The sequence below is a fragment of the Marmota monax genome, unplaced genomic scaffold (assembly GCF_021218885.2).
Source record: "Marmota monax isolate L192 unplaced genomic scaffold, Marmota_monax_Labrador192_F-V1.1 WCK01_AAM20220418_F8-fsc00030, whole genome shotgun sequence".
Taxonomy (NCBI): domain Eukaryota; kingdom Metazoa; phylum Chordata; class Mammalia; order Rodentia; family Sciuridae; genus Marmota; species Marmota monax.
The window spans coordinates 5,346,351-5,369,284 of NW_026691988.1; the positions used below are offsets into that span (position 1 = coordinate 5,346,351).

Below are 22,934 nucleotides of genomic sequence, written 5' to 3' on the forward strand. Positions count from 1 at the left end.
TCCACAGGCACAATACTCTGTGCGTGTCATAGAAGAGTTCAGAGAACTGCATTCTACTTCCATTTTCCCAACAATTAATGAACAAGTTATGTAACCTCTCTGCAACTAGAGAGCTAAAGGAGGAAAAGTTTGGGCCATATTACATCCAAATATCTTTATAAGCTTATAAAAGTTGCTGTTCTATGACAATTATTTACTTTATTGAAAAAGAGAAGAAATAAGTTATCTGAAGCTTTTTTTGAGGGGAGGCAGCGGGTAGGTTAATGACAAAGGTGGAATAAGCAAGTTACAGAAAATGTGAAAGGAATTAATTTATAAATATTATAAAATGCTTCAGAAATAAGACACTATTCCTAAAATCCTAGCTCTAGATTTACTTTGATGAACTTTGTGCTACTTTTTGTTATAGAATCATTCAAGACAGTGTAAATACTTCTTAAAAGCTAATCATTGGCAGCTGATGTGGATAAAATATGACTAAAAAACAAAAGTAGGTAGAAAAGAAAGAAGGTAGGACAAGTTCTTAAATGGTGTAGGGAAAAGCTGAGATAAAGAAATGCCCCACAGCAGCCCACATCCATGCTGGATGTGTGTATTCAATATGCTTCTAAAAATTTTAGCAGTAAGTCAGAAAGAGAAACTTGATTTGCTACACAATTTTCAGCATATTCAAAACATAAGCAACCTATAATTCTGATGATAGCAGTGCGTGATTCAATGAGCATTTTCTCAGTAACAGCCTATAAAGTAGATGCAATGACTCCTGGGCATTGCCACTATTGAGCTTCTGGTAGATCTGTATCCACTCTTACTTTCTCTCTTAAAATATCTATATCAAATTCATAACCAAATCATGTACTGAAGTATCCTTCAGTGAGGCCCAAGCAATAGGAGGAATCCCAAACCGCATGTACTTATTTTATTGAAGAGTTAGATTAATTCTTTAGCACATTTTTACAGACTGCCTACTATGTGTAATGTTCTGCATGTAGCACCATAGAGAAATTTAAAATATAGTCTGCTCTCAGTGTGTTATCACACATTGTCATACTACCTAGTCGATAATCCATACCTAAGACTCTTGAGACTATGGAGGATGTTCATAAGAAAAAAAACAAAGATCACCTGTAGTTAGTAGCTGGAAGGGTGGGAGGTAGTGGGGAAAAGACAGGGTGGGACTCAAGGTTGGAGATCTGGAATGTGCACATAAGTTTCTCTGTCCCCAAAATAAAGGAGTGACATGAACAGAACTGGGTTGTAAAGTGAGTAATCCGATAGGATAAGTGGGGAAAAGCATTATGAACGGGAAAACCAATTACATGGCTATTTATATTGTCTGTGTGAGAGAACACGAGGCCCAGATTAAGTTAGCATTAAAATAAAACACAAAGGAGGGGATAAAGCAAAGTTTATTAAAGCAAAGTGGAAACTACACAACTGGGCAACTGTTTGGATAGAGAAGTCCAAGGAATGAACAGACGCATTTCCACCTCTAGACAGCTGGGAGGGCACAGGGCCCATTAAGGGAATAAAGGCCCACAGAGAGAGGAGTATTGTTCTGGAAGGGAGGGAAGAAGATCCATTTGCTCCTGTTTTTGTTTTGCTGAATTATGCATACTCCTAGGCATAAATACTCTTCACATCTAAGGTGAGGTCAGATGATACCTCCTTCTTTCCTTGGCTGGAAGCAAACTCTCTCTGCTCTGAATGAAGCACATTTGTCAGAATTTCCCCTAAGGAGCTCCACACTTTCTTTCTCCTGTAATAACTATTTTAAATGCCCTGTTTTTGATTCTAGACTGAAAGTTCTAAAAGACAGGAACTATGCCAGGTTCATTTCCCTATCTCCTTACTTCAAGTGAGAATGCTTGAATGGTAAGAGAGAATGCTTAGAATCTCCACTTGAGTGGTCAGAGGATTTCAGGAAGGGATGAAGAAAGGGTGGTCAGACAGAACTGAGTGAGGCCAGAGGAGACCTGAGTAAAGGGAGAAGAAAATTCCAAGGTGGGCTGTGTCAGCAGGGACACTCATCAAGGAACTGCTCTTGATTAGGACAAAAAAGTAGTTGTCAGTCGGGAAGAAGGTTTTGGGAATTCAATGTCTTTGAGTTCCCCTACACTGGTGTCCTGGGTGGCTTTAGTTCTGGTAGTTTCTTTGAATCATATAATATTTTTTTATATTCAGAAAATAAAATTAGCTAAACAGGGATGAGGAAAAAACAAACAGAAGCAAATGGACGCAACAGTATTTCAATTGAAGAGTGTTGTCACCTGAGGTAGGGGAAGTAGGAAAAAACTACTCCAAGTAACTTGTGAAATACAAAACTTCAACTCTACATAATTTATATATATACACACACACACACACACACACAATCTAAAAACGAAATGAGTGCATTCAGATCTTGAACTCTTCTCAATAGGTTTATTTTTCATAGTATTATGGATATAGCAATACTAAAACTGGTTGGTGTAAATTGCAGGACTAAGTAAATGAGTGTTTGTGTGAATAAATTTCAAAGTAAATATTTTTATAGAAAAGCCAAGGAATAACCTGAGATGAGAATGAAGCATAATGATGAATTCATCATTTCTAATAAACATATTTTTTTTGGAAAAAAAAAAACATTGTTTAGCCATAAGGCCAATCTGGAGAAAAAAAAATATTTATCAAATGTTTATGGTTCTGTTTATTTGTTTTTGGTATCAAATTGAACCCTGGGAGCTTAACCATTGAGCCACAATCAAAGCCTGTTTTTTAATTTTTATTTTGAGACAGGGTCTCAGTAAGTTGCTCAGGGTCTTGATAAGTTGCTGAGGCTGGCTTTGAACTTGTGATCCTCCTGTCTCAGTTTCTGGAGCCACTGGGATTACAGGAATGGGCCATTGCACCTGGTTTATGGGGTTTGTTTGTTTGTTTGTTTTCATTCATAATTAAAGTAGCTTCATTGGTTCCCATGGAGATGAAAGATCTGTTCTTATCATTTATATCTGTCCTTATTTGAGGGTTCCAGAAGAATGGCGTAGCATTTTACCCAATCACATATTCAGAGGGGGAAGAATTGAGAAGCAAGAACACAAAGCCTTTCCTGAGGTCCTTCTCACCCATCTCACATGAGTTTTTTAGAGTTCTTTAGCACTGGAGAGTTCACAGAGCATTGTTTACATGCACTCTCTCATTTCCTTTTGAAATAAAACTTCGTGAGATCAGCCTTTCTTTTTAGGGGAAAACTACAACTGGAGTCACTTCCTTTAGTTCAACGAAATAATAATTGGTGCTATCTTCCCAGCACTACTTGAGGTACTGCAATATAGAGAAAGTGATAAGAGGCAACGGACCTGAATCTTCCCCTCCTGCCTTTTTCTAACCCAGTCCTCCCTGTCTTATAGATAAAAAGTTTCTTGTCTCAGAGTGTTGTCTTCAAGCTTCAACCCTGAGCCATATGTCCTACTCCAGTGGTTTTGTTTGCTTGTTTGTTGTTGTTTAAGGACTTACAGATTGCTTTTGAAATTAAATCATGGAGCTAGAGTTGTTCATCATAGATCACAAATTACAGGACTTATACAGAACATATTATTTCTGATGATAGAGAAAAGTTGAAAAAATGATAGAATAAAAAATAGTAGAATAAACATAGAAAACTTGTTTGGGGCTTAGAGAGTTTATCAAATTGGCCATAGGGCTACATGAGCAGGCACTCCTCAAAACCAGATCACAAGAAGAGGGACCCCCACCACACTGAATGTTCTGTTACTACTGTTCTATTGTATCAGTTTATAAACTTAAATATTTGGAATCTTTTATTTAGCACCTACTTCTTTTAGTAAACATTTATGAAGTGTCTACTGGATACAAAGCACTGTGTATTAGAAGGAAACAAAGATACAAGATTCCAGTTTGCCATGTGAGATCTGGGTAGTTATCAGTGCTGGGTTAAGACATTTGTATTTTATTAAATAAGCATTTGGAAGCTACTGGGAATGTTTAACTGAGAAAAGGACCATACTATAGAGAAAGGAAAAACTCACATCTCTGCCTAAAGGATTAGCAGAGAAGAGCCAAGAACTGTGGGGAAGCCAATTATGACAGAAGACATAGATACCCTGACCTGAAAGGCAGCAATAATTCAATAGTGGAAGGATGTGGGACTGGGGTTGTGGCTCAATGGTAATGCGCTTGCCTAGCATGAGGCACTGGGTTCGATTCTCAGCACCACATACAAATAAATAAAATAAAGGTCCATCAGCAACTAAAAAATATTTTTAAAAAAGTGGAAGGACAGATGAAGAGACACTGCCATCATAAGATATAGTTGTCCTCTTCTCCATTACTTACATAGGAAAAGTGAGTCAAGAATGAAGGATGAATTCAACAAAGATGGTGCCATTAACACAGTTAAGTCACGTAGAGCTGGTGACTGAGGAGAGAATGGAGAATGAGATGATGCATTCAGGTTCCAGCATGCTCAGCTTGAGATGCTGACAAGACTGCGGGGGAAGATACCCAGGATTCTAGGAAGGACACCGATGTCCTTAAGTTACCCACTGAGAGATGAAAGAAGAGATGGAACTGAATGCAGTTGTAAAGAGAGCATCCTGCAGAAAGAGAGGAGAAACTTTGCCGAGGAGGATTTTGAGTGTCAAAGAAAGAAGCTCTGTAGGACCTTGAGTAGCAGCAATCTCAGGATAAACTCAGAATCATGAAAACTGAAAAATGCATAACTAGAAGCCTGTCGTCAGTAATGCTAAATACTTCCTGAATGTCAAGGATCATGAATACTAAGAAACAAAAAATGGGAGACCACTGGTGATCTTAAGGAACCATCCTGTATAAAAGAAGCAAAAGTCAGATTTGTAGGATTAGGAGATAAAAAGTAGATATATTGAGTGCTGATTTCTTTTTTTGAGAGGGTGGTGGAATAAAGGAATCATGTAATCAGGCAAAGTAATTTAAAGGTGTGTTGGAGAGTGATGAGAATATGTGAAATTGGAAAACACTGTACAAATAAATTGTTTCTAAGTATTTGTGCTATTAAATATAGTGAAAGGAATAATACAAAGTTTTTGTCAGTTTCTAATAATATCATATTATAATATTTTCATTCAAAAGTATTCAGCATAGATTGTTGCAATTTAGTAGTCTTCCTAACTTTAAGATTTTATACATTAGATACTAGAGTTACTAATGTCAAATAATTACTTCAAAGTTGTCGGTCAGTTTATTTTCCCTCTATAAAATTTAATTTCTTCTTCTACCAACCATTGGATTATATACTTAAGGATTTTCAAATTATAATCAGTGGAAATTCATGAGCAGGAAGACATCATAAGGATACATAAAAAGGGTTGTATTAAAAAGATATTAAGTGAAATTTTTCTATTTTGAAATGTAGATGATTATAAACCAATAAAATCAAAGGGACAAAATGTGTAATTGGTGTACTTCAGAAATCAGGATTGGCATAGTATGCCAAGAGAAACACTGTGTGCAGTGAAAATAAAGAAGCAAATTACATGTAAGTTTGTTAGAATTTAAAAGTAGCATGAGTTGGTGGGAACTTGAAGGGCAGCCAAAACGTAATGCCAGAAAAGGAAAAAAAAAAGTATGATACATTCTAGTATGCTAATGAGACCACACCTGGAATTTGATGTGGGATGTCCCTAACAAAAATGAATTAAACATCTAGGAAATTGGAAATAGTGCAGAGACAAGCAATAAGAATGATTAAGGGCTTTGGGATACTAAACTGCAACAAGATTAAAAGGTCTTACATTTGTTTAACATGGCAAACAGATGACTAAAAGTGGGCATGATATCTGTTTATAAACATCCAAAGGTTGGGTGTAAACATGGAAGATAAACTGGAACTGAATAATATGTTACTAGAAGGATTTAACTTGAGAAAAACTTTGAAGAGAGAATTTTAAAGTAAATACAAAGAAAATGTCTCCAGAAAATGTGCAGTTGTCTTTCTTTAGACACTTTGCCAAGAATGAGAAAGTTTCAGAGTCCATCAGAAGAGAATGACCCAATAGATGGGTAACTGGCATAATAGATAGGTCTCACTTCTTCCCTCTAACACACTATTAGGAACTTTCTCAAGTTTGATCTCTCTGCATGAATTTACCTTAAATGTGTGTTTATTTACAGGTTTTAGAAAACCAGCAGCTCAGGAGTTTAGATTTCTGTTTATCTTCATTTGTTCTCAGAGTCTGTCATTGATAGAGTAGACAGTGATCAACCTTGTTCTTATTGAGGCTGGTCTTTAAAACTTCATTCTTCTAAAGCTCAAAGGGTTTGGCTTAGGACTCACTAAGAAACAACTGAATAACTGTATTTTTTAGGAATTGTGCATGCTTCCAGCTGAAGTTCAAAGGTACGCTAAAAGGGTGCTCAAGAGATTCACTTTGGGATTATTTCTCCAAATTTCCAGTCCTCTGTTAATTTTTTTTTTTGTAAATATAGTGTCTTATTCCACTTCTTAGCCTAAAAAATCTGTTCTTACTAAAGTGATAGTACTATTTTTTTCCTTAAGTTTGCTTTTAAATGAAATTAAAGTAAAATTATGTTTTGGATTATGAGCTCTTAGAGGGTTTGTTTGTTTAATTTGAGTTAAACAAAACTAAATGCCAAAACAGTGCCATAAATATTTGAAAAATAAACAAATAGTAAATGATATTGGCAGAGGCATTGTACCCCAGAGGAGTGAGTTAAGGGAATAGCTCACAGTGGAACTTATTTTTCCACTGATTTGCACTCTAAAGTCACATATTCCTACACTGTCTCAAATGTCTTTTCTCAGATTGAGTTGAACATTTGTAGATATTCTAAGTTAAATTTACACCATGTAGGATCTACTAGTATTTTGGAAATTTTTTCAGAATTTGGTAGTAGGTTTTTGAGTTTAGAATTTCCCAAAATTTTTTTTCAAGCTCTTTGAGTTTCTCCCATTATTCTTCATTGCCTTATAGAACTTTGTTGCAGTACCATATTGGGCCAATAGATGTTGCTATCATGGGGTTGAGAGTCAGTGGTTAAAGCCTAATATGCAGAGGGAAAGGGAAGGAAAGAATGGATGAAGGGATGGGTAACTAGCACAATCTTTTATCAGAGTAATTTGCTTTTTAGCTTTGTACTTATAAATTGTTTACGTTTTTCCACAAGTAAGAAAAACAATTTAATATGTTAATTTAAAAGACACTTCAACTTCAGAGACTTCAGATATATTTTAAGCAAGGACATCAATGATTGAATAAGCACAGAAGTAACTTGGATTCAACATTTCTCTCCAAAGCCTGAGGGGACACATGGATTGTAACTCTACAAACCAATGTTTTTCAAATTGGTGTGTGAGGTAATTTTAGGTGAAACAGGGAAAATAACTGTTGTTTCCACAATATATATTCATTTCCAAGGTCATTACTACTCATGGTAAATAATACTGGATTTCCTTTTGTGGTGATGATAAAAATTTTCCTTTTTCAGATAAACTTATTTAATGAAATAGGTTAAATGTATCTATTAAGTTAAAAATATTAAAGGTGAAAAAGCAAGTGGTATTCAATAGAAATACTAGAAATCATGCTTTATTTAAACAAACGATATGTTTTGCTTAACAACCTTAAAATTGCTTGATTTCTAATTTCAACCTTTTTTTTTCAAATGTGAATTGAAAATATATTTTATTTCACTCCTAGCAATATCCATGTTACTTATATTATTTGAGATTATTAGAAGGTACTAAAAGGTTTTGGATGACGAATATGTCATATTTGGATGGCATAATATTCATATAATTTTTTGATATCTTTTCTAAATGCATTTTATTATAGATTTATAAAACACTATGAGAGAGCAAAGTAACCTTGTAAGCAAGGTCAGCCTGCCAAAAATCTCACATGTAAAATGGATAAAATGAGATCTGTAAAATTAATTAAGTCTGCCCATTGACATTTTCTCTTTAAGTGTATATTAACTGGTACTCCTCTTTAGGCCAGAATGTGCTCTGGACTATATTCCAGTTCCTCTTTGCTCCAACCCACTGCCAGAGTGCTTTCTACCTTGAGAACCAGAAAAGGAAACAGTATGCCTGGCAGTGCCTGCACCCTCCAAAATAAATGAGCAGGAAAGAACACCCAGTAAGTGATGAAAGCAGCAAGGAGTGCCTTTATCAGTTAAAATTTATAACCCAAGCTTTTCCATTGCCTCTTAATTATTGTAGACAATGTCCCACTCATTAAAAACTAAATTGTAACTACAAGTGTTCAGTATTGATTTTATTTTTGGCGGTCCTCATTTCAGTTGCATGTAACCAAGTTGAAGAAGAGAATGAAATATTTTTCTGAAAATTTTCACAGTATAATTTACAAGTTAGTAGACAAAATGTTAAAATTTAGTTTATACAATGTTAAAACTAAATTTTCTTTGGGAGTCATTTCTCCCCTTCCCCTTCCCCTTCCCCTTCCCCTTCCCCTTCTTTTTTTTGGCAATGCTGAGGCTCAAACCCAGGGCAGTGTGCATGTTATACAAGGGCTCTGAGATACATCTCCAGCTACCTGATTGGGAGTAATTTTTATGAATTAGGCAATGTGCATGGCCACTGTTGAATCATGGGCTTTGTGGTGTAGAGACCACTGTGTTGGTTTCAGGGAAAGTTACTTAGGTTTCTTTGGGTTTTGGTTTCCTCATCTTTTACATAAGCTTAATAACAAAGACAACTGTAGAGTTGTTGTGAAAACTAAATGCACTCACATGTCCCATAAGCGACCAACACAATGACCACAGTAAATTCTCATTTATCATTATCAATGTGACAAAGAAGATGCTGCTGAAATAAATAATAGGTTTTAGACAGAGATGATTAAGTGGACATGAAATATATGGATTTACTTTGCTGTAGGCCCGGTTATGTTATTTGTATGTGTATATAGAGAGTCTTAAATCCTATGTAGGTACCTAATGCATACGCAGAAGGCTTAGGCACGAAATGTCATTTCAGCAATGTGCCTGAGGAAGCTCTGACGCTGCCTTGGAATTCAGTCTTAGTTGCCTGACCTTTGAGCGTCTGGGAGGGATGCCTATACCTGCACCCAGCGCTGGAGGGGGCCCAGGCCCTTCCCACCCCAGCCGATCTGCACAATGCTTACTCCTTCACAGCATACATCTCCACAGAAAAGTTTATTATCTTCAGACAGTGAAAGCTACCAAATCTGGTGAGCGTTGGCTTTTATTTTGCGTTAGAAGTCCCTTCTGTCTTCTCCCTTGGGGTGAGTGGCACGGAGACAGGGCAGGGAGCCCGCAGTGGCCTACACCCTGGAGCCGGTTTGCAGGAGGGATACAGGCAAGTCCACGAACTGCCCCGCAGAAGCAGGTGGGGACAGACAGTGATTCCTTCTCCCAGGGAGGGGAGAGAGGCCGCGGGTCCCTCCCCTCAGTCTAGAGGCTGCAACAGCCCGGGGCAGGCCGGGTGGGGGCGGGGTGGGGCGGCGCAGAGGGCGCGGAGATTACCACGGCGCCACCGGGGACGCCCAGGGCCACAAGGCCCCGAGCGGACCCCACGCGAAACCGCAAAGGATGACAGCAGGCAGTCTCCCCAGGTCGAATATAAAAGAATCGGTCCCGCTCAAGCCAAGGTCCCCGCGCGCCCAGCGGCCTGCCGCGAGGCCCCCAGTGGCCACCCGAGCCTGAAGTCGCTGGCTGCGACGTTCCCCCCCACCCCCGCCTCCAACTCCGCGCGCAAGTGCGAGGCTGCCCGCCGCGCGGCGCACGCTCGGGCCGCTCCGGGCTTCCGCGCAAAACTTCATTCCAGTTCACTTGAAGTTGTCGCTCCCTTAGAGAGGGGGAAGGAGCTTCGGGGAAAAGCTGGGGAGTGACGACTGCGGCTGCGGGGCGCGCGCTCCTTTTCTTTTCTTCTACTTTTCCCCCTGTCGTCAGTCCAGAGTTTTGGCTCTTCCCCTCTCCTACTCCCCACCTCGGAGCCGGCTTCTCCCCACCGCCTGGCTTTCCCCCGACTTGTGTAGGCTGTTTTTTTGGGGGTGGACGAAGGGGATGTCCTGTTTTCACCAGAGACACGACGCGAAGGGGAAACTTAGACATTGGAAGGAACGAGAATAAATACCTAAACACGGACGGGAGGATCCGCGGCTGGGGCAGACACTTGGACTTCGGGATCCCGAGGCGATCCGGGCGACGGGAGGTGAGTATACCTCTTCATCCAACCTTAGCCCTACAGCCTGCGAGGGTCCATATTTGGAGAAGCCCCCAAACTCTTCCCTAAAAAGTGCGCACGACTGCAATGCGCTGAAGACAGAAGACTCGCAGCCGAGCAGTGTGTGGGCTCCTGAGCTCCTGGGGCACTCGAAGGCGGGGTGTCTTATGCGGGAGAGGCCAGGCCGCTTTAACTGCGGTGGTGCGCTCTTGCGGAGCAGAAGACCCGAATCCCAAAGGGTCCCCTTGGAGCCCGCTGTCTGCTGCAGGACGCAGCGCTACCGGCGTGGAACCCGGTTCACCGCAGCTAAGTCTGCCATAGGGTGCACCGCTCCTACCTGCACCCCGCCCCCGCCTCACAGAAAAGTGCGCACCAGGGTCTCCCCAACATCCATCCTGTGACCTGTATTACTTTGTAATGACCCCCTAGATGGCCCAGGAGCCTGGGTTTTCACGAGACGGGGTACTTGTGTAGATTCAGTGATTGTGCTCTAATTTTCAGGCACTCACCGGGTTTAAAACTGCGCCGATACCACGTTAATAGTTTTTATGTGGCGTGGACTGAGTGTCTTCTGTAGTTTGCCAGGGTCCGTGAAATTAGAGGCGCCCAGTCAGAGGAGTCGCGTTCATTGGCTCGGGACACAGATGCCGTGGAGGGATTATAACTTCTCCAAGAGAAGGGACCTGACTGAGGAGAGCGGGTTTGCTCTCCTTTCAAAGCCTACTGGGTCTGGGGAGGCTGCTGGTCTTGAAAGGTTTCTTTTTTTCTTTTTTCGCTTGGTGAAGCGGGATTTGGAGGTAGACAGTGTGAGCGCTTGTTTTATTCGGCGCCACACAGCAACCCGCATTTCAGCTTGGTAGATTTTCTTTCCTTTGTATATAAGATTCTGAGCAGCTCGGAGCGGTTAGGGAAATTTGCGGATCAAGCTTCGAAGCCAAGCGATGGAGAAACTAGAGGGCAGTTTACTTTTTTCATCTCTTCCCTTGTTGGGATGGATGGTATTGTCTCCCTGCGCCCCCATCCCTCTTTCCGCTTCCCCTTGAAGGCTAATGGGGTTTGCGCTTTGGGGGACAGCGTGTGCGGGAGGGTGCAGTTTGGGGACTGTCCGCTCTTCTGTCGCCCCCCTGCACCTCTCCGTGCCACTGCTGAGCGGAGCGGGCAGAGTCATTCATGAATTTTAACCTGAGGGCAGCAGAGGAAGGTACAGGTCCCTTGGTCCTTTCTGCCAAGGTGCAAATAGTTCCCGGGCGTGTGTTTTGGTTTCAGACAGTTCCACGTGGAGCACCTCCGTGTGCGCGTGTGTTATGTACTTGATCTGCGAGGAGGTAACAGGAGTCTCGTGTTCAAACCCAGTGGGCCGTTGGCCATTAATTTGCTTTCCTGGCTGTCATTACAGACACTTCCAAAATCTGATACCTAAGAGAACCAGCAGGTTAGGTTTCACATTAAGAGCTCATACTTAACAGTTTTCTTTCTCCCTTACCCCTTTTGGCTTGGCACCCCGGGATCAACGTAATGTTGGAGCGAAATGTATCTTCTCGAATATGGTGTTTTGTTCCTCTTCTCATCAGCGGCCGCTTTTTGCACCCTCGGGCGTTTGTCAGTTTCAGTGCGGCTCCTGCGGGATTTAGGTGGGAGTCTTCCGAGCGGTTAACAACCGCGGGCTCCCATCGACAGCTTCTGAAGTTTCATTTACACGTTGGTGAATGACAGGATTGAAAGTTGAGGAAGCTTTTTTATTTTTGTTTGTTGGGTGTTTTTTTTTTTTTTTTAAAATTTTATTTTTAAGATCTCCTCAACACCAGAATTGTGCTTGTTATCTTTTCCCTGGTAGAACTTGGTTTTAATCAGAAACATCATCTTTTTAATTATTTGTCTTAAAATGTTTTTGGCAAGCTGAGACCTGAAGAACCAAAAACTAGGGAAAGGGGTGGGGAGAGACTCCTGAAACAAAATATCTGATATGTGGTATGGTGTATTTTAAGATTGCATTCAAAGACATTTGTGTATTTTTAAAAATAAGATTATCCCCCCAAATAAAAATCAGTAGTAACAAAAAACAAACTGTTTTGCGTGGAGCGAGATTTACAGAATCTAAGTTTTATGGCGATTATACCAAATGCACATATAACTACACCCACTTTTATTATATACCATACACTTTGTTCCATCTGATTAAAAGTTGTAATTCTTTCAAAGTAAAACTATTTAAAAAAATGTCTGTAGGAGAATGTTAAAACTTTTGACAGTAATAGCTTTGAAAGTAATATAATTAGATTAGCTGGAAACTCTTTTTTTTTTTCTCTCTCATTACTAGGGATGTGTCCTTGTCTTTTCTAATAAAGGAAGGTTTAAAATCAATTTGGCTTTTAAAAGTCTGTTTTCCTTTATAAATTGCCTGAAAATAAGTATGCTTATTTTAAGCACACTTACTAACGTTTTTAAGGCCATCATATTTAGAAGATGTTTCACAATTATAACTAAAGTAAAATGATGTTATTCAATTCTTGCCTTTTTATTACTATTAATTTTCTTGAAAATTAGATAGTCAAATTCTCATTTCCAAAATGAAGTTTTATACAAGTATGTTTTCATACATAATATTTAGTATAAGTAATATGTTCAAGTTTAAAAATTAAAAATCCCTAAGATCTGTATACAAATAAATTGTCTGAGCTGGGATTGTGGCTCAGTGGTAAGAGCGTTTGCCTAGCATGGGTGAGGCACTGGGTTCGATTCTCAGCACCACATATAAATAAATGAACAAAATAAAGGCCCCTCAACATCTAAAAAAATTTAAAAAATTGTCTTAAAGAAAGTCATTAATCTTACTGAGAAATACACATGCTGGACTCTAGAGAAGCTGGATTAAAAAATGTTGCTTTTTCATAAAAAGTTTTTTTCAAAGAGTGACTGGCAGAAGAATGGTTTGTCATTTTGCAATAATTAATTTTTTTCTTTTTATAAACTTCCTTTGAGTTAAAAAAGAAAAGAAAAACAGATTCTCCCATTTCTGTTTCCTTTTATTTATATTGTGATTTGGGGTGTAAATAAATTTTACATAGCCACGGGAAATAGAGTGTCCAGTTTCATGTTTTCAGTCTCTGTTGCAAAACTCTCAATGACTGATGTCGTGTCTAAAAATATATTTATGGGGCTTGTTATTTCATTTTTAAAATTTCATGCACAGGAATCAGATTATCTAGAGTTTTTAGAAAGGTAAAGTGGTAGAAAACATAAAACTCTTTATATAAAAAGTTAGGATGTTGGAAAATTTGCATTCTGACTTTCAGATAGTAAAATTGAACTTATTTCGCCCAGTGGAACCTTATGTTTTTTTTTTTTAATTTTTTGTTCAAGAATTCAAGAAGAGGGGAGGTAATCCCTTTTGAGAATTAGTGAAGTGTTAAGTAATTTAAGAATGTAAGTATTTATTATGTTTTTCATTATCTTTTTTTCTTATTTAAGTAAATGCAAGAACACTAAACATTCAGTAAAAACAGGCCCCCTTTATAAGGAGTTTATTCACCATAGTTCAGTATTGCAGCTGCTGATCATATTTCATGGAGCTGTTAAAGCACTTAAAACCTAAAATTAGGTACTGTCTGGTTGTAAATATTTCAGGTCACTCATTTAAGAAATAAATAGAAAAGTGTGCTATCAAAAGCAGGAGAGGATTTGAATCTTCTCATTGAGGAGCTGAACAAACCTCTGTCAAACACCTTGTTATTATTTCAGTGTGACTATAATCCTGACAGTTTCTTTTTCAAATGGATATTATCCTTACATATACTACATTCTTATAATGTGTCTCTCAGTAGAGTATCTTAAACTAATTGTATTCAGAAATTACAGTTGGGGGATTTTATTACAGTGGTTACTAGGTGAAGGAAATCAACACCAGGGGGAATGGATAGCAGTGCAGTGTACCTGCTTCTCATGAATTTTTCCTGGTGAACTAAGAACCAACGTACTCTTTCAGGCATTTGCCCTCCAGATGGGTGAGATGCAAAGGTGTATTTTATTGTAGTACATGCATCAAATTTTTCAGTTAGATGTGTTTTACTATAAGGGGGGCATTGCATGTTCATTAAATTGTACATGGAGGCAACGCGGGTATCATTTATTTTGAACTTGAGTGGAAGAAAATAAATAAGAGCCGCATATTCAAAAGGAGTACAAGCAATTTTGATTGCTTTTAAGAGGTTTGAAGACTTTGTAAACATTACAGTCACTTAATATTGCTTGTGGCGCACATTAGTGTATGCCTTGGTGATAGGTTGTTTATTGTGAAGTGTGTGATTCTTATCCTTTCCCCATCCATGTGTTTACTAGTAAAGAGATACTGAAAGAATATATCACTATCCTTGCTCCCCTCTTTTCCTTCTTCCAGAAAGGGAGATGAAACTGATTAATTTAAAATAGTGTTTTTTTTTGAGCCATCAAAATCACATTTGTGCGGTGGTTTAAGACACTTTCAGAGAGTACCTCTGAGTCTCACTGTAACCTTTTCTGTCATTGAAAGGTGCTAATTGATCTTAGCACTGACATAATAGTATAGTTTGATATTTGAAACCTTTCAGTGCTGGTCTGGCCCTTTTCTCACCCTGAGAGTTTGGTGCATGGCTGATGAAAAAAGCCACCATATTAAAATATCAGAATTTTTTTCCTACATGAAATATTTCAATAAAATATTTTTATATTTTAAAACTTTTTATTTATATGTACTAATATTTTAGAGTACTTTTAGACCATGGAAGAAAGATCTACATTATCATGTTATGACTTTTAAAATATTTTTTCTCAATGAGTATTTTTTTTAGGTTAGAATTTTTGAGTGAAGTCTAATTGCTATTTATCACATTTAAATATTTTCAAAGTGAAGCTGCATTCCACCAATATGTAAGTGCCATGTTTATATTTCATATCTAAGGGTACATTTTCTTATGTACATTCATATGTCAAAGTACATTCCTAAATAAAAATATCCAATTTAGTCTCTGGATAATTGTGATTTTGCTGTCTGTGCAAGTCATTCTATTTTCACGAGTAGTTATTGTCAAAATGACATCCTAGCTTACATTTATTCAAGAGTTACTTTATGCAAAACATTATTTTAATTGTATTATGTGTAATCTTTTCAACTATACTATAAATTAGGTATTTTTAGTATCCCCATTTTACAGATGAGGAAGATGAGATCCAGTCATATAATGGTGTGGATTCAGGACTCCAACTTCCCACTCTTACCCTAACACCCTGTGCTTAAACTTAAGCTTTGTGCTAGGTTTAATAAAGCTTTGTGCTAGGTTTAATAAAAAAGAGCACTTGTACAAACAAAGCATTTTATATTTTCAGTTATTTAAAGATAACCAGATACTAGAAAAATGTTAAATTTCATATTAAACCTATAATTTTATGTAAATTGTTTATGACAAAGCCACAAACATTGGAGTAAAAGAATTTTTTTAAGTACCTATTTAAAGAAACATATTAAATAACAAAGAACAAGTGCTTGACCCATATAGCCAAGATAATGAAAGTTGATAACAAATGACTAAATTTGAAGAAATACTTTGCGGATGATGCCCAGTTATCAAGAACTTACAAGGAGCTCTTTGGAATATTTAACCTACATCAAAAGTGTCCTTTGTTTTTCAAGCCTTATCTTTTGGTTTTAGGGTTTTGTTGTTGTGTTAAGCCTGACACTGGTTAAAAATCTCAAATCAACACTGTCACATTGAACCAACTAGTAGGGGAAGAAGCATTAAAGAGTGCATAATGGATTTCTAGAGGTAGGCTTAAATGATAATGTGGTCACCCATATTTTTTAAATACTTTCAGATTATATGATTATCAAACTTTGTATTTTAAAGAATTGTTTCTAGGTAAGCACTCTTGTTTACCTATTAACAACCTGTTTTAAAATGTTGAAGTAGTTACAGAAGGCAGTGGTTTTCAATTTTACTTATTTATGTATTTAGCCACTTTCTTAGGCCCGTTTCTTCAAAGGAAAGTTGTGCTCACTAGAGAAGTGTGCCCCTTCTCTGTGTGTGTATGCCCTCTTACCATTGTTACTGCTGCTTGGCCAGATTTCTCTGGAAAAGTCTTCAAATGTATGAAAATTCCTATGAAAATGTTATATCCTTTATGGAAAGGGCACAACTCATAGTGCCTGCTCTAGTATGTTAGTGTGTCATTACTAGAATGTAGTGGTGGCATGTCCCCATGGTCCTAGCTACTCTGGGTGTTGAGACTGGAGAATCACTTGAACCCAGGAGTTGGAGGCCAGCCTGAGCAACATGTAGGGAAACTCCATCTCTTAAACACACAAACCACCCATACCAGACAAATCAAGTACCATAAACTATCTCCCAGTTATGCATTAACAACAGATCTGTTTACCTTTATATCACTTGAATATTCCTGTTAACCAGTTTTCAACTTCATTTTAACATTGAGAACATAAAAACTGATCAGCATGATCCCCACATACAGTTTCAGGTCTGACTGAAGCACAGGATGTTTACCTGCAAAGGTTTGTTTGATTTGAGCATCTTTTCTCCTTTAAAGAATTAATGAAGGGGCAGGGATTGTGGCTCAGTGGCAGAGCACTTGCCTTGCACGTATGCGGCACTGTGTTCGATCCTCAGCACCACATAAAAATAAGTAAATAAAATAAAGGTATTGTGTCCATCTACAACTAAAAAAAAAAAAAAAGAATTAATGAAGACACAACACACTGGCCTAAATTGACATGAATGGATCTCCCCTTTCTGTTATTTTTTTCTTCTTTCTTTATAAAACAAAAACTGACATTTCTTCTGCAAGGCTATAATTAAATAATAAAAATTTACATTCATATGCTGTTAAGTTTAATTCTACTCACAAAAGCAATAGCATTAAGTTTGAAATTCTATCCTTAATCAAGTAGGTGTACCACATACAGGGAGGGCTTATTCTCCACAAGGTCATGTACACAATCCACAGACCTCTGCATATACTCAGAGGAGTGATCTACTCATTACATTTCACCTCTGACTTTGAACTCCCTAATGTTAAAGGATTTAAAAAGACCCCCATGTTCTGATTAAGAGACTGAATGTTTCTAACTTAATGTGTCCAGTATTGAAACTAGTTTGAAAATAGTATTGAAAATAGTAATGACTTGGAAAGTCAACAGATCTCAATCTAATTTTTTTTCACTAAACTTTTATATTTGAATGCAAATGTGTATTTATGTATAGTTCTGACTCTAGTAATTCTGGCTGTATTTAATCACAAGGTGGGTGAATCACATTTACATTTTCTAGTCAGGTCTTTGAACAATCTCAAACTGTGCTTCTAATAGGTAACTATTAAGAATAAAAACCTCAGTAGATGTATTAAGAATAGCATACTGAAATTTTTTATATGAATGTTATGTATTAAGATGATGCTGGTTTGTTTTTCTTAGTTGATCCACAAACAATTTTTAGTTTATGCCTATTTTTAATCCCCAGTGATTAACTTCAGTTATTAAATGCTTCATTTATAAAAAATAACTAGCAAAATTCTGGGCTCTTGGAAAATGCTTATTAAATGCTTTTTGATTGTCAGTATTGCAAAAGATATGCAAAAATAAATGTGGGATAAATAGACTTATTTTCCTGTTCTGTATAATTTTGAAGACTTTGAAACTCTTAATGTGTTGTTATAATTTTACATATCTTTTTCTGGAATGATTAGCACAGTGAGTTATCAATGTGACCAAAGTTACAGAATTAATCCTAAGGTAGTCAATCAAATCTAGGTGGACACTTGACCTATGTCATCTTGGTCACAGTGTTGCCCGTGTCATAGCAAGTAGGATGGGTTATCTTGATATCTTTCTTTTGGACTCTTCTGGATTGTGCTTAGTCTGTCTAAGATGCTCTCATCCCTAGAATGTTCAGCCATATTCATTCACAGTTTTTCTTAGGTCCCTTTTCAACTTATAAACCTTTTAAAAGTTCTCTGTTGCCAACAAGGCAAATTGTGGAATTCCCAGCCTCATGCTGAGAACCTTGTTCAGATTGCAGGTCTCATCTCTCACCATCCACTTACAAGATCTCTCTACTCCAGCCCTATGGAAAACTGCACTTCTCAAATACATCCTGGCCATTCCCACATTTTCTTTCTTTGTGCATATCTTTATGCAAGACATCTCTTCTCTGCTCCTGTGACTTCCTTTTCTACTTCTTTATCAAGATTGAAGGTATAAAATGTGACCTCCTACTGAGGCTGAGTTGAATGTTTCTTTCTCTTTACCCCCAAAGTACCTGGTTTCTGCCTTTAGTCTAGTACTTGCCACATTGAAATTTAACAGGTTACATTAATCTAAATCTTGCTCTAGGCTGAGAATTTGCTGGAGGAACTAACTGTATGTGTCATGTCTGTATCCATAGTGCACTATACTCTACTTGACAAATAGTAAGTAGGGGATCACTAACTTCCTGTAGAGAGAATCAGTAAAATAACTGAACGTGAGAGTAGTGTAGTGTCACTAGACATCACTACCATGAGACTAGAAACAGGAGAAAGAGCTGTGATTGTTATATCGTGGGAAAATCTGAAGAAGAAACTCAGGGATTTGGGATATTAATCCAACAGAATTTCAGATCTGAATCTAGACCCAGGTTATGTATGTGCAATGTAGTTTTATGTATGTCTGTGTGTGTGTGCGTGCACACATATGCTTGTGTGTATATAGGAATGTGTTTATTTCCCACTACTGGGAAGTCAGGGATCTAGTGGATAAGCTAAGGATACTGAAAAATCTCTGGACATATGGGTATTTCATGGAACATGAAAACTGAGACACCCAATTCTTAATATGGCATAGTGGTTAAGTACCATGAATTTGGAGCCAGGTTGCTTGGGTTCAAACCCCAGCTCTGACACGATGGCACCAAGTACTTTGTAACATAGGAATGTTGCTTAAACTGATTTTGCTTCAGTTTTCTTGTGTGTAACAGCACATACTTCATGGGTTTCTGATAAGGGTTCGATGAGTACATATGTGTCATGCATTTAGCAAAATGATCAATATGAGTATTAGTTGTTCTGATTATATTTATATGTCTTTCATCAAATTACCCAAAAAGTTTCAGAGATTTTTAGAGTTGAGTCTTTTGGGGGGTCACAGATCATGAACCATAAATTGAGTCCCTAGTGGGCCAAATTCAAATTTGGTACTTTCAGGTCATCTTGGAAAATATAAGGCTGCATTTTAAGCCCCATAAAGGAGGACAAAGTGCTCAAAAATCAGTTTTAGCCATTTATATTGTGTGGTATTTCTTTTATCAAATATTTGCACATACAGTCAGTCACCTAAATATTTTTAGACTTTATATGTTTCCTCAACTTCCTTAAGCAATTAGAAGCCTATTTTATTCTATGCTATATTGTTAATTTAGCCAATATTTAAATTTCCTCACATTTTTTTTAGTCTGAAGGTACTAATTACAATTCTTCATAATTTTTCTGGTTGTTGGGCTTGATGAGCTCGTTGTATACTTTTAAGAAAATTACTTCAGATATTGCTGATTCTTACCTTTGTATCCATAGTAGGAGTTATGAGCATCTCTCTGTCCAGAACTTCTTATTAGATCCTTGGTTTAGGTAGGATGGGATAGAGGGAAAAAGAACAGTTAAACAGTTTGATGTCAAGGTCTAATTTCTACTGGTTACTTGGAACTATACTACTGGCTACTTCTGTATAAAAATATGATAATATTAATGCTGTGCCTGATAACCCCTCGTGACCAATATATTTAGGTCAGGATTTCACAGGTTCTGGTTATTAACATTTGGACTCGATAATTTTTTTATAGAGGGGGTGCTCTCCAGAGCATAGTCAGGTGTTTAGCAGCATCCCTAGTCTCTCGGTACTAGAATCCAGTAGTCTGCTACTACAGAGTAACAATAACTTCTTCAGACACTGTCAGATGTTTTCTGGAACCACAGTTACCCCAACTGAGAACTTGTAACATGAGCAGATCTTAATATCGCTTGATATAGTCAAGATTCCCGGGGCTCTGCATAGAAGGATTGTTCTTTTTCCAGTCAAGTGTGGAGAATCCTAATACATTCCTCTCAAGTTTAAACATGAAATCAAACAGTTCTCATTGGACTGTGTGGATGGATTAACTTTATACAGAGAGAACTTATAGATTATAAGATTTAGACAGGCTGACCATCTTCAGCATATTTTCCTTTTCTGAAAATAATGTATGGCAGGGAGCAGAATGCCTGGAAGAATATATAGGAAGTAAACATTTTAATCACCTCTGTGTCTATTCTTACTTTTTGCTGTTATTTGTTAGTAGGTACTTTTGAGTCTTTTTTTTTTTTGATAGTGAAAATTGCCTGTACTTTTCCATAGACAAACATTCAGTAATAAGAAACTTATAGACAGCTTGTTTGATTGGAAAGGATAAAGTTACTGATAATCACCACTGTCTACACAAAAATAATTAGCTTAATTATTTGTTCATTTGTAACGAGAAGTTTTTACACGAGGCTGGAGGTATATAGTTCAGGGATAAAGTGCTTTTCTGGGATAGGTGAGACCCTGGGTTGGATCTGTAACACTGAAGGAAATAGAGAGAAGAGGGGCCGGGGTGGGGGAGGGGGGATCTGGAGGGAGGGAGAGAATTCTGAACCTATTTAATAATATTTGTACAGCCCTGAAAAAAGTAAATATGAAAATGTTGCATATACAAACTCTGTTTTGGCAAATTACCTGATCTATACTTTTATGTTCTAATTCTCTTGGGTTAATGTTAACATATATAGTTTATCTAAAAACCTATATGCAGTTGACTGTAAGTAAATATCAATGTAGTTTGAGTACTACTGCTGCCTGATTTAGGTGCATGTTTGAAAGATGATCCACAAATTAGTAGAAAGTAACAAAAAAACTTTAAACGCAAGGTGAGGTGATAATTTTGCACACATGAATTTTGAGTTGATCGTGAAAATTCTTTTCAACAGTGAAACATTAGTATTATAAGTAGATGATTACACTTACATTTCTAGGCGCTCTGAACAGTAGGTGAACTTTTATTTCATTAGCAATTGTAAAAATGCTTAAAAGTGCACACATATGTTGTCTAACTTAGTGGTTTTACTTTAATTCTGTCAGGCAAATAATCATGTTGCATGGAAGTGATCAGACTGATCTAAGAATCTCACATCATTCATTAACTCATATTCAAGTAATCAAAGTAGAGTCTTTTTCTCTCTCTCCTCCCTCCTATGATTTATGTTTTAAGTTTTGAAGTATATTTTTAGGGGAGAAAGTGGATGAAAATACAGCACAATGTATGAGACCACAGTGTCTTTCTAAGAGCAGCAGGACCTTGCACAGCTGCTTGTTAGCAGAAAGATGAAGAGGGTGTTGGGCCATAGCAAGGCATCTGGGCCAGGGATGGTTTAAGTCAGGGCTTTGCAGAAAGTAGAGGAGAGCTCTGTTCCTTTTATTGACTGGAAGCCCAAGGAGACATAGCAGACCTCACCTCATGCCCAACCGGGTCCTTTATGCTGGACACTAACAGGAAATCTGGGAGTCCCTTAGTCACTGGAGAGTGGCCCCAAAGCCAGAGGTTCTGGTTTTGCACATGAGCAATTCTGTTGTTCATAAATCAAGAAACACACCCAGAGTAGTTGCATCACATATCTACTTTGTCAAGTTGATTATACTGTGGGTCTGAATGTGGGGACACTTACCTATTTTTATGAATGTTTTCTGGCTTATGAGTAATTCTGCACGTGTTTTGCTGGGGTATTCTCAGCGTCCCCTGTCCTCCACTGTCCCAGCTCCCTTAGCCTACCTGTGCCTTGCTCTTATGCTGCTTACCTGGATAAAAAAAATCTACTCATCTCTAAAGGGTTATCTCAAATGTCACCTCCTCTGGGAAGCCTTCCCTAGGGCTCAGGCAGGATTAATTCTTTTCTCTCTGTAATGCCATAGCACTTTATTTTGGCTATTAGTATAACAGCACATGTGTTTGGGGTAATTATATATGAGTCTGTCTTCTACAGAAATTCTAAATTCACTGAGGGGAGAGACCACACCTTTTGCCCTTGCAGCCCAGAAGGCTGGGCTTGATGGATATTAAGTAACTGCGATATTGCAATGAACATTTTTAAAGGACACAAGTGCAAAGCCAGACATCCACAAAGAGTGAATCCTGTTTACATTTTAGAAAACTGATTCTCTTTTGCTTATGGTCATGAAAGCAATTTATTGGTTATTTTTCTACTTTCACTTATGTAAAGCTTCATTTGTAGCAAAGTATTACTGATTTTGTAGTGGAAGAAAGACATATCCAGTGCAAACTGGCATTTAAAATAAACTGAGATTGAAAAGCAGATTTCTAGTGGAGGCTTATGGTCTTCATACTCCCACTTTTCTCCAGAAACAAACAGCTTCTATGGTTGCTTTCTGCTGAGATGAATTTCATGTTATTTAAAGAACTTCTCAATTCTTAGAATTAAGGATTTTGTCTGAAAGGAAGCATGTTCTGCTTGTGTTTTTGTCATTGTTTCAAGATGTGGAGATCAAAAACTCCAAGATATATCTGTTGCAAGTATATGTGGTCTTTTGGTGAGAGAAATTAGGTCTTTTTTTTTTTCAGGCACAATTGAGGAAGAAGAAATTTTTGTTTAAGTTTCTGGTGGTTTGTTTTTAGGCATTTTCCAC

General features: G+C 37.7%; 1 protein-coding gene across 12 annotated transcripts in view; it reads left to right on the plus strand.

Moving 5' to 3' along the window:
* The first annotated feature begins 9,068 nt into the window (after positions 1-9,068).
* The window catches only part of Eya4 (EYA transcriptional coactivator and phosphatase 4), a 270,189-nt gene continuing 256,323 nt past the window's right edge, over positions 9,069-22,934 (plus strand). For 4 of the 12 annotated variants that reach the window (XM_058581337.1, XM_058581334.1, XM_058581346.1 and 1 more), the window contains exon 1: positions 9,543-10,195. The gene's annotated coding sequence lies outside the window, so the exon portion shown is untranslated. Of the gene's footprint in view, positions 9,213-9,542; positions 10,196-22,934 lie in introns of those variants that run through there. The other 8 variants (XM_058581361.1, XM_058581352.1, XM_058581363.1 and 5 more) reach the window with 4 other exon arrangements.